Below are 11,658 nucleotides of genomic sequence, written 5' to 3'. Positions count from 1 at the left end.
AAAAAGACAGTAGAAGAAATAATCTTACCCTTGGATCACAAAGAAGAGTGAAAAAATTACCTATCAAAAGTAGCAGAAGTCCAAACAACTCACTATCAATTTTTTAACAGGAAATGCAGGAATTATTTTACAAAGATTGCAATATGATATGTAATTGTATCTAATAGGAAAAAGGTTTTAAAGTTTTAAATAATAAATTACAGAGACATTTTTGTGACACTAAAATTACACATTTATAGGTAGTTCCTATTTTAGTCAAAATCACTAGAAGAATGAGCCATACTTCATGTAAATTTTGATGTTGAAAATAAAGGTTGTAATTATTAAAATGGAAAAAAATTCTTCTGTTAACTCATTATGTGATTTTTTCCCCCAAAGGGGGAACACACTGAATAGTTAGGAAAGATAGAAGTAATTGCTATGAATGTATTAATCAAGGATTGCTGGTAAAAGAGCACCAGTGAAGACAAATCTCTAAAGCTTTAAAAAATACTTTCTTTAAGTAACTAGGAAACTTATTGGAAAATTACAACAGTTATTACTCTTCACTTTGTCATAAGCAGCATCATGATCTAATTTCAGAATATTTTCATCACCCACAAAAGAAAGCCCCACACCTATTAGATACCATTTATTGCCCCTTCCTGCTCCAACCTCTGGTAATTACTAGTCTATTCTGACACTGTTTCTTTTTGGAAAATCATATAACTATCACCAAGTGAAGAGCAACCTTTGCATCTAGAGTCATTCAGTTGGCATAGTATTTTCATGACACAGCATGTTTCAGAACTACATTCCTTTTGTATGACAAAATAATATTCTTTTAAATGGATATATATTGATTCATCCATTCCTAATTTGATTTTAAAAATGTCAGAATATCTCTATTTGGGGGACTCAGATTTTCTTAAAGACTAGTGGTGTTGAGTATCTTTTCTTGCACTCCTTGGCCATTTGTATATCTACTTTGATTAAGTTATTTGGTTTTAAGTACTACATATAGTACTATATATAAGTTCCTTATCAGAGGTGTGACTTGAACATTTCCCTTGAATTATGTGAATTATATTTCCACTTTCTTGATAGTATCCTTTTCATGAGTAGAGTGTTAAATTTTGATTGAGAAGTGCATAATTTTACTTCTTTCTCTGTCATTTGGGTGCTGATTGTTCCTAATTGCTCTATTTAGGATTTCCATTACTCTGCTGAATAGAAGTGATAAGAATGGGCCCCCGGTCTTAGTTGGAGTATGATTCTGTCTGGGGGGCTTTTCACACCTGGCCTTTACGTGCTGAGGCATAGTCCTTCTGAATGCTGAAAGATTGGTAGATTTTTGTCAAATGAATTTTCTGCAATAATTGGAATGAGCTTATGATTTTTGTCCTTTAACCTGTAGTGTTCAATAGTCATTGATGTGTGGAAATTGACTTGTCTTAGCATCCCAGGAAACAGAGCTCACTGAATGATATGGATCATCTTTATATTCTATTGAATTATATCCATCCAGCCCCCTTGTATCTTTTGATTGGTGAACTCAGTCCATTTCGATTTAAATCATTTTTTGTTAAATAAGGGCTTACTATTGTCATTTTGCTGTTTTTTTTATACTTTAGAGCTGTTCTCTTCCACTCCTGCTGTCTTCATTTGTGCTTAAATAATTTTTGTAGGGGTACACTTCAATTCTTTTCTCATTATCTTTTTGTATCTACTAGAGTGATTGTTTGTGTTGGTCATTAGACTGAGGCTTCCATAAAGATTCCTTTTACTATTATTGTCTATTGTAAGGTACTAAATTCAATTGCATACAAAAAACAAGCTCCACATTTTCCTTCTATTCCCACACATTCAATATTGCTGATGTCAGAATCCACTTGCATATTCATTAACAAGATTTTGTGGTTAGAATTATTCTGAGTACTTTGTTGTTCAACTTTAATCCCAGGTGATTTGATGTAAGTAATTTACATGTTCTTACAGAATTACATTTTCCTGTATTTTTCTGTGTGTTTACCATTACCTGTGAGATTTATATTTTCAGAAGCTTTCATGTTTCTGGATAATGTCATTTTACTTATTTAACTGATTCCCTTTAACATTTCTGGTAGGGCAGGTCTAGCGGTGACAAACTCTCTGGTCGCTACTTGTCTGGGAAAATAACTCTCCCTCACTGTTGAAGCCAATTTTGCTGGATTTAGTGCTCTTAGTTGGCAGAATTTTTTTTCCTCCCAGCTTACAAGGTTCCTGTTAAAAAGTATTTTCATGTATTATTATGATGGTGGTGATGAGGATGCTTCTTTCTATGAGACAAATTTGTTTAGCACTTGCTACTTTCACAGTTCTCTGTCTTTGACTTTTGACAATGTCATTTTAATGTATCTCAGTATAGACTTCTTTGGTTTAGCTTTAGGGGAAAGTTTTTTAAATTTCATTTTATTGTAAAGGTGGTGTACAGAGGAGTTACAGTTACATAAGCATGGTCATGAGTACATTTCTTGTCAAACATTATTACCCCTCCCCTTGTTTCCTTGTACTTTCCCTCCCCACCAAGTTGTAAAATTTATTTCCAACATAGTGTCTTGTGAGTATTGCTGTTGCATTGGTTCACCCATTGTCCTTGGTCTCACCATTTTGTTATTCCCTTTTCCTTCCCCAAATCATTTCCATTGTGTATATATAAAACATTTACTTGATCCATTCATCTACTGGGGGACATCTGAGTTGGTTCATATTTTACTTATGGTACATAATGCTGCAATGAACATAGTTATGCTAGTAGCTTTAGTGTGGCCTTCGTTGTGATCATTTGGGTAAATGCCCAGGAGTGGGATTGCTGGGTCATAGGGGATGAGGGCAAGTTTTGAGGCCTTGTAAATTTCTAGATTTGGGGAATTTTCAGCCATTGTTTCCCTTAATGCATTTTCTGCTTCTTCCTCTGTTTTTGGACTTCTAAAGTGATTAGCCTGATGTACTCACAAAAATCATTACTCACATGCTCAATTCAGCAGCATATATGCTATAATTGGAATAATACAAAGAAGATTAGCATGGCCCCTGAACAAGGATGACATGCAAATTCGTGAAGCATTCCATATTCTTAATCACAGAAATGGTGGGATAAACCAATTCAGCAGTTAATTCCACTAGACACTATGTTGGAAATGAACTATACAATTAGGAGGCAGGGGCGGAAGTTGGGAGGAGAATAACTGGGAGAGAATGAGGGAGGGGATGACACTGTTCAAAAGGACATGTACGTATTACCTGACCTGTATAGCTGTAACACCTCTGTAATCACCTTTATAATAAAAATTTCTTAAATATTAAAAAAAATCCTTATTCTGTCTCATGCTTTTTTGTTTTTGTCCTTTAGAGTGAAGATAATCTCAAACAACCTGTCTTCCAGTCCAACTATTCCATATTGTACTCTATCTTGTCTGTTGTTGAAGGTCTATATTAGATATTTAATTTAAGTCATTGTCAGAATTTTTTTAGAATGGTCTTAATTTCCTCATTGAGTTTCTTGTTTTGTTCATGATTCTTTTTCTCATTTTGTTTAGTAATCTGTCTGGTGTGTGTGTGTGTGTGTGTGTGTGTGTGTGTGTGTGTGTGTGTGTGTGTGTGTGTGTGTGTGTGTGTGTGTGTGTGTGTGTGTGTGTGTGTGTGTGTGTGTGTGTGTGTCTACTGAACTTTTTAAAGACAATCTGAATTCTTTTATTGGCATTCTTTCCCATCCTTTGATGGGGCCATATTTCTAAATTATGGTGATCCTGATATCCTTGCTTTCATATCTGTGTTTTTAAAAAGTGAAAAAAAAAGTGGTCACCTCTCCTAAGCTGTGTTAGTTCATTTCAGTAGGGACAGTCCTTCGGCAATCAGGCCATGCTGTGGTCTCAGTGGATCTGAGAGTCAAATGGTTTTGCTGTCATTTTCTCTAGTTGAACAAGGCCTCCCTCTGTGCATGCCTTGAGGTTGATAAGACGTCTATGTAGTTTCTGTCACCCAGTGGGACTGTTGGCTGTATACTACAATGAGTAGGAGATCTTAAAGTGAGCACCCAGGCTGGGTGAAACCACAGTCTGCACTCCATGGTCGCTTGACACTCTAGGCTGGATTCCCTATTCTGGCAAGGCTACTAATTGTCTTTATGTGCCTGGGCAAGATTACTAATTAGACTCCCTGGCTGTCTGGGCCCACAAGTTGTATCCTGCAGTTGAGTAGGCCTGGAGCTGGCCTCTGAAATGTACAGGAGTTGCCCGTTGTACTCCAGGGTCTGGCAGCATCCCCATGGAGCTCTCCGGTTGGGCATGGTTACAGGCTGTATCTCACAGTGGGGAAGGGCTGGCTGAGCTCCATCATCAAGTAGGGTTGAGCTCTGTGGTTTTTAAAAGATTGTTGGCCCCAGTTACTGGCTGGACAGGAATATAGTCTGGGTTTCAAGGCTGGACGGGGTTGTCGTTTGAGCTCCCTGGTTGGGTGGGACCAGAGACTGTGCTCTGTATTTAGGCACGGCTGTGGTTATGTGTTCCTGCCTGGGTAGGACCCTAGAATGGGTTCCATGGATAGGCTGGACAACTGACAAGGAACCCAAACTGGGAAGAACTGCCAGTCATGCTTCCTCTCAAAAAAAAAAAAAAAAAAGAAGCCACTCATGGCTTAGTGATTGAGTGAAGCCACTGTCTGCTCCCTCTGTTAGATGCCGCCATGGTCATGAGCACAGTAGCATTGCCAGAGTCTCCACACTACCAGCTGCTGTGAACGCTGTCCCTTTCTTTGTTTTTAGTTGATCCTGAGTGGTCCAGCCCTGACCATTCCTTTTCGTTTCTTATGAGCCAAGATAGAAGCAGGCCTCCCAAGAAGTGCCCTAGAATGCTGAGGGAACATAATACTGCCTTCAGGTTCCCAAAGGAGAGACGATAAATTCAATGGGTCCTCTGGATATAGCACTTCATTGGTTGATGTGGTCAAAGTGAAAATGTTAGTCTTCTAATGTGACTTTCTCAGATTCCAAAACAAGTTCAATTTTGACTCTTTGTTCTTGTTGCTGTTGTTGTCCTGCATCTGCACATTTAACCCAATGAATACATAGGATATAATGTTTTCTAATTTGTTTTTTTTTCTTTTAGTGATCATTAATTATCCTTAAGTAGTTGTACAAAGGAGTTAAATGAAGCTGTTTGTAAACACAATGTATCTTGATCAATGTTACCTCTTTCACCATTCTCACAGATCTCTCCCCTACCCACCCCTTCCCTCACTCTTCTTAATTTGGTAGAATACATTGGATTCTGGTCTGCATTTTCCCGCTTTTCTCCTCTTAATTCCTCTACTTCTTTCCCCTTGACCCCACCCCACTCCTTTCAAGTACCTGACCACTTCTTTTCCCAGTGTCTTTATTACTTTTAGCGAGGAGAGGATTTCCAAAGTTCCTGACGATGCTTCTCTCAATGTCATGCAGCATTATTTCCTGAGATGATGCTTTTATTTTTGTTTAAGCTTTAGGCTGCAGCAGGCTACAGTCAATATTATTTACATATTAAAATACCAAACATTTTCAAGGTAAACTTGTATCTAATTCTTTATTCCTAAGAAAAACATTTTCTCAAAAAAACTTTGTAAAAATAAAGCCTTTGATATGTTAATAAAATTCTCCATAAAAAACCCAACACCCTAATTCACATTAGTTCAATACGCTTTAGAAACTTTATGTTGGTCAATATTTAGGTCTCCACAGAACAAATTGGCCTTGAAACCATTGGGTCAAAAAAGAATGATTATCTGAGCCACAGTCATTGCTATAATTCTTACAATTGCTATCATGGGTTACAAAGGTATGTATTCACTGTTCCTGTGTGAAATGACAGTATTATTTTGGAGAAGAATGTAAAATGGAGTACTACCATATTAACAATTTAATGCAATAAACACCAGTGCATTATTAATCATTGCAATCATCAGTTATCAGTGGTTAAGCATATGACATTTATGCTACATAGTAGATGACATCATATGCTACAGATAAGGTAATAGGTCAGATATATTCCTGCTTAAAGTAGTAAGAAAAAATAAAGAGATGACAAGTCTAAATGATTAAGAAAAATTTTCTGCATTATAGCTTTTGTTGTTTTCATATATTATACACGATGCTATAACAATGACAAAAAGTAACCTTTCCAGTGGTATTTATTTACTGTTTTTATTTCTCCGTAGTTGCTAGCATCTCTTTGTGAATACAAATAGCACAGATTCTTTTCACTAATACTTTCATTTTTTTTCATGTGGGATAAGATAAAAAAGAGTATTCAAACCAAACATAAACAAGAAATCATTTGCTGATTCCCTTAATATGTAAACTATCAGATGCCAATTCGTTTAGTGGATCTTTTCATAGCACTAGCCCGTGGGTGGGCAGGAATTCAGTCCAAGCCTTCATTCCTTTTTCTGTTTCTTGTCATGTTGGTTTTCAACTTCTCCTATTGGATCCAGCTGAAACTCTTCTCACTGTGGGTGGGCCTGGAGATATTTTCTTCTCGCATCCTTTTAATCCCATCCCCTCATTGTTGCTGAGCATCTTTATTTCCATCCAAGTAAGTATCTACTTGCTTTTTCTTTTTTCCTTACTGTAAGACAAATATTTGGTTGACCAAAGCTAAAACAGATATTTTCTATCTCCAGAAAATTTTTATATTTCAGTGAGAAGTCCACTGGGTAGGTAGGCTTACTTTAATCCTTTTGGAAAACATTTTCTGCAGTATTACATTTAAATGCTCCTGTGTGTTCTCTTCCAAACCATAAATAGGCAATCCTCAGAGGAGTAAAGTGGAATCCTCTATTTGAACGCTGATCCAAAATATTTAGATTTGGGGGGACATCCTTAAGTCTGAATTGAATAACTCATTTAAAATATTTCTCCCCAGATAATTGCCCAAAAAGTTGTGTGCATGCTCTATGTAAGCCAAATAAATTAATTTTCTTAATCAACTTCTCTAAATATTTTAGCAGTGAGTCTGAGGATGACTAGGAGGAATTTGGGATATTGAGTTTTCTAATATGAAGTCAAAACTTGCTCATGTAGAGAAAGGATTAAGCTTTATTGCAATCAAATGTCTTTCTGATTATAAAGAAACAAGGCATTAAAAATATATAAGAAAATTTGGGCTGCTGAATATTACAACTGGATAACTGCTATGCAAATGAATGTATACTGAATAGCCAACTGAATATTAGACTAGAATTCAATATTCTAGTAAGTACAAAGGAAACAATTGACATATAACCTAAGAACATAAACATATAGTTAGTTAAAATGAAATCTTAGTTGCTCAGGAGGCTGAGATTTGAGAATTGCAGTTCATAGACAGTATGGGTAGGAAGTTTATGAGACTCATCTCCATTTAACCACAAAAGGCCAGAAGTAGAGCCATGGCTTAAGTAGTAGAGATCTACCTTTGGGCAAAAGAGATCAGGGATAGCACCCAAGTCCAGAGTTCACTCCCTAGCGTGCGCACACACACACACACACACACACACACACACACACACACACACACACACACACACACACACAAACACACATGCATGGAGTTGGGGGCGGAAGTTCGTAAGAGGGGGGAGACCTTACCAGAAGGATAGTCTGACTGAGCTCAAAAATAACTTACATAATTATAGACCACATAATGAAACCCAAAGATACTGAATACTAGGTATAACACCTAGAACTTCTTAATCAGAGGGAGGACAGAACAATATGTAACTATAAAGTAACCTCTTGTGTACACCTAGTTTCATGGTATTTTCTATGAAATTAGGAATGACTCTGAAGGATCCCAGATTAATATACTTAATTAAGTCATTAGGAAAGGTCAATTTGATTAAGAGAAAGAAGATCTTATAACTTTGTGATTTTGTTACTGTTACTAAAAAAGAAGTAAGCTTTAGCCTGAAAATGACAGCTCCTTTTCTCTTTGATATTTTATTTAAGCTCAGAAACCTGAGCTCCCAAGAAATGATAAGAGATGAAAACATTAAAAAATTACCTTACATTTGTGATTGTTCCCTGAGATTAAAAACTAGACACTATTTCATAGGTAGAGATAGAATAGACCTGTAGATCCTATGGTGTGAGGAACTACCCAGGATGCATAACTAAATAACAGAGATGTACTAAGTAAGTAAGGAAACAACAAACTAAATCTTACAAATAATAGCTTTCAATACATGTCTACATTCTGGAGTAACTAGAGTAGCAATCCTTTCCCCAGAAGATAAGATAAAAATTAGGGGCAATTTACTAGATAATTCACAAGAAAATATACACACGGTAGATTATTTCAATGGTTCAGTATGACAGCTTGGAAGAAATCCAGAAACAAGTAATGATGTTTATTTTATTATTTGTTTGCCAATAACAAAGAGATCCTTATGTGACTATTTTCTTGAGAAAAATATTCCAACAATTACTTATTAGTTCTTGAAAATAGCTCTTGTAAAAACAATTTTTCTATTATTTACACCTGTCTTTGTAACATAGGTGTTAAACATAGGATACAAGACAACTGTTTTTTTTATGTCTAAAGCCACCATATTGTTTCAGATTTTATTCACTTATTTTTCTCTTCTGGAAATAATGGTGCATGATAAGGATAAGAAGATGTGTTATAGTTTGGATCTAGGGGTCCCATCACCATTTCCCTCCCACACACAGGGACCCGTGTCACTAGCCCTGTCTCTGTTGAGAGGTGGCGGGACCTATGGACATGTGACCTAGCAGGAGCAAGTTATGTCATTGGAGGCCTGCCTTTAAAGGCATTCTCCAGTTTTCTCTCTTTCCTTCACCACAAGCTCCCAACCAGTTCTGCCTCAGCAAAGAAAATGGAGCCAAGCAACCATGAACAGAAACCTCTGAAACTATGAGCCCAAATAAAATGTTCAAGTGGATCTTCTCAGGTTATTTTGTTACAGTGATAGATAGCTGACTGACAGAACTTGCTAAAGAGGTGTGATACTGATCAGTAGATGGTATTTGCAATGTGACTTTCTGAAAATTAACAGTAAATCATGCATTGAAAAGCTCTGTATCAGGGCAGGCACTGGTGGCTCACGCCTGTAATCCTAGCTGCTCAGGAGGCTGAGATCTGAGGATCACGGTTCAGGAAAGTTCCTGAGGCTCTTATAAGTACCACTAGAGGCTCCATCCTGAGACTCTTTATCTCCAGTAAACCACCAGAAAACTGGAAGTGGCAATGTATCTCAAGTGGTAGAGTGCTAGCTTTGAGCTGAAGAGCACAGGGATAGCACCCAGGTCCAGCGTTCAAGCCCCATGACCAACAAAAGAAAGAAAGAAAAAGAAAGAAAGAAAAAAGAAAAGCTCTGTACTCTCATCTCAGAGATTATTTTCTGTGTTTATATGTTATACGTCATAATCTTATCTATTGCCATCTCACAAGGATAATGAAGAGGCTCCTCTTGATTTTCTCCTTTTCAAACTTGTTTGAAATTGTACTATATCTCCAAGTCCCCAGTCCCTATTGTTTTAATTGGTGGTGGTTAATATTTCTCCGGTTTATCATGTTCTAACACCCTTGTTTCTCATTGCTTTTTATTTTACTGCTCTATGAAATACCTAGATAGGCCTCAGTATATACTAGGCACTGAAATACCTAATGAGTAAATGAATAAATACGGTCTTTCTTTCTTTCTCCTCTTTCCTCTCTCTTACACCCACTCTTTCTCTATCAGAATTATTACCTCACTTTTGTGTCTTAGTTCTTTCTCTTTCTCCACTCCAATATAGGAGGCCTGATTTTAACATAATAAATTTCTACCAGAAAGGAAAGTCATCTTCAAATTGGTTTCTAAGGACAAAAGTAGTTGTCACCCAGACACCTGTGGCTCACACCTGTAATCCTAACTACAAAGGAAGCTGAGATATGAGGATCAAAGTTCAAAGCCAGCCTGGGCAGGAGAATCTGTGAGATTCTTATCTCCAATTAACCACCAGAAAACCAGAAATAAAGCGGTGGCTCAAAGTGGTAGAGTGCTAGCCTTGAGTACAAAAACTTAGGGACAGTGCCCAGGCCCTAAGTTCAAGCCCAATAACTGACCAAAACCAGAAAAATGCAGTCATCAGTCATCTCCATTTGCAAATCATGGGTGCCTTTAATCTCACTGGTATAATACCATTAGACCTCCCTGGAAAAATCAGCCCAGGACATCAATTATCCCATCCCCTATCCTGTTAGCCACCTGAACTTTTGATTACAGCTGCCATAGAACAGTAAGTGTGTTTAAGTAGGCAGGATCTAATTTTTATGATGTGCCTTAGAAAACTATCTCCTCTATATTCAATGTGTGTGCTCTGAAGGTTTTAGGAAGGAAGTGAACATCCCCAAGGTGTATAACAACTGTTTAACTGTCAAGCCACCATAATTTTTACAAGAAAGGTTTACTTTCATTCAATGAGCTTCACAATCTTCTTCTGCAATAGGCAAATAACATTGCCCAACTACATAAATCACCTTTGGAATTCTAGTTGATTAGAACACTTATTTTTATCAGGGATGTATATTCCAAATGGTTTAAACAGACCTCAATATTTCCTTACCTGTTAAAGGATCAAATTCCTGCCTGAGAGAGCAGAAAGTAATGATTTGAACAGCCTTGTCTGACTCTATAGGATGTGGGGCAGTCTAGACTGTCTGAAATGAATCCATGTTCTACATCCAGTTTCCCACCAATATATATTCTTTCCTTTTCCCTATCCCTCTTTCTTCTTCTTTCCTATCCTCATTCTCCTTCTCCTCTTCCTTCCCTGTCCCATCCTGCTTCTACTCTCCCTCCCTCTCCCGACCTGTCCTCCCTCCTCACTGTCTTCCTCCTACCCCATCCTTCCCGGTCTTCCCCTCTTCCTCTTCTTCATCTTCCTCCTCCTCCTTCTTTCCCTTCTTTGATTTTTTTTCCTTTTCTGAAAATTTCCAAGAAGATATGTTTGGATTTCTTCTTTATCTATCACATTATTCTACATGAATAATAATGTTTTAGACCAAAAAATGGCCCCCAGATCCATGAGCATGCATTCATTATTTAAAAAGCACCTGTTGACTGCTCAGCATGTTCTAGACATAACCTCAAGGTGACAGAGGTTAGGTGTTAAAGTCAGTGGGGAAGAACAGCAAGCTTTACAATAAGAACTGCAATTGAAACTATTATCAGTCCACATGGATTTCCATCTGCAAACAAGAAACAAAGTTCCCTTTAAAGGCAGTCAAAGGTATGTTATTGCAAGGACATGTAAGAACTTATTTTTGACATGTTTGTTTCCAGTGAAGTATCTGGAACATTTAAAAAGGTTGTTAAAGACTTGAAAGATACAAAATTGTTTGCATAATGGTCAACTTTGTGAAAATGATTATAGAAATCATATAGAAATCTATATGAACCCTGTCTAATTTCCAAAAATGACCTAATCAAGAGTTTGTATTGTACCTAATAAATTGTATAAGGTTTTCTAAAGCAGTCCTATAAAATTATACACTTGAGCCTTTTGGCATAACCCAGTTCAAATTGTGTACTGTTTGTAATGACTTGAGGTCATTTGGGTTGGGTCTAGGGTCAAGGGAAAGGGAGTAGACAAATGAAGAGAAAAAAGGGGGAGGATGCAGC

At 37.1% G+C, this 11,658-nt stretch overlaps 1 non-coding gene across 1 annotated transcript; it reads left to right on the top strand.

Annotated features, from left to right (window-relative positions):
* The first annotated feature begins 2,989 nt into the window (after positions 1–2,989).
* Positions 2,990–3,096, top strand: LOC138806538 (U6 spliceosomal RNA). Its single transcript, XR_011365912.1, has one exon. It is a non-coding gene; the product is annotated as a U6 spliceosomal RNA (small nuclear RNA).
* The last annotated feature ends 8,562 nt before the right edge of the window (positions 3,097–11,658 follow it).

The sequence above is a fragment of the Dipodomys merriami genome, unplaced genomic scaffold (assembly GCF_024711535.1).
Source record: "Dipodomys merriami isolate MVZ:Mamm:240054 unplaced genomic scaffold, mDipMer1.0.p SCAF_10, whole genome shotgun sequence".
Classification (NCBI taxonomy): domain Eukaryota; kingdom Metazoa; phylum Chordata; class Mammalia; order Rodentia; family Heteromyidae; genus Dipodomys; species Dipodomys merriami.
Note: the sequence above shows the minus strand (reverse complement) of the source record. Positions and strands in the feature narration are given on the sequence as shown.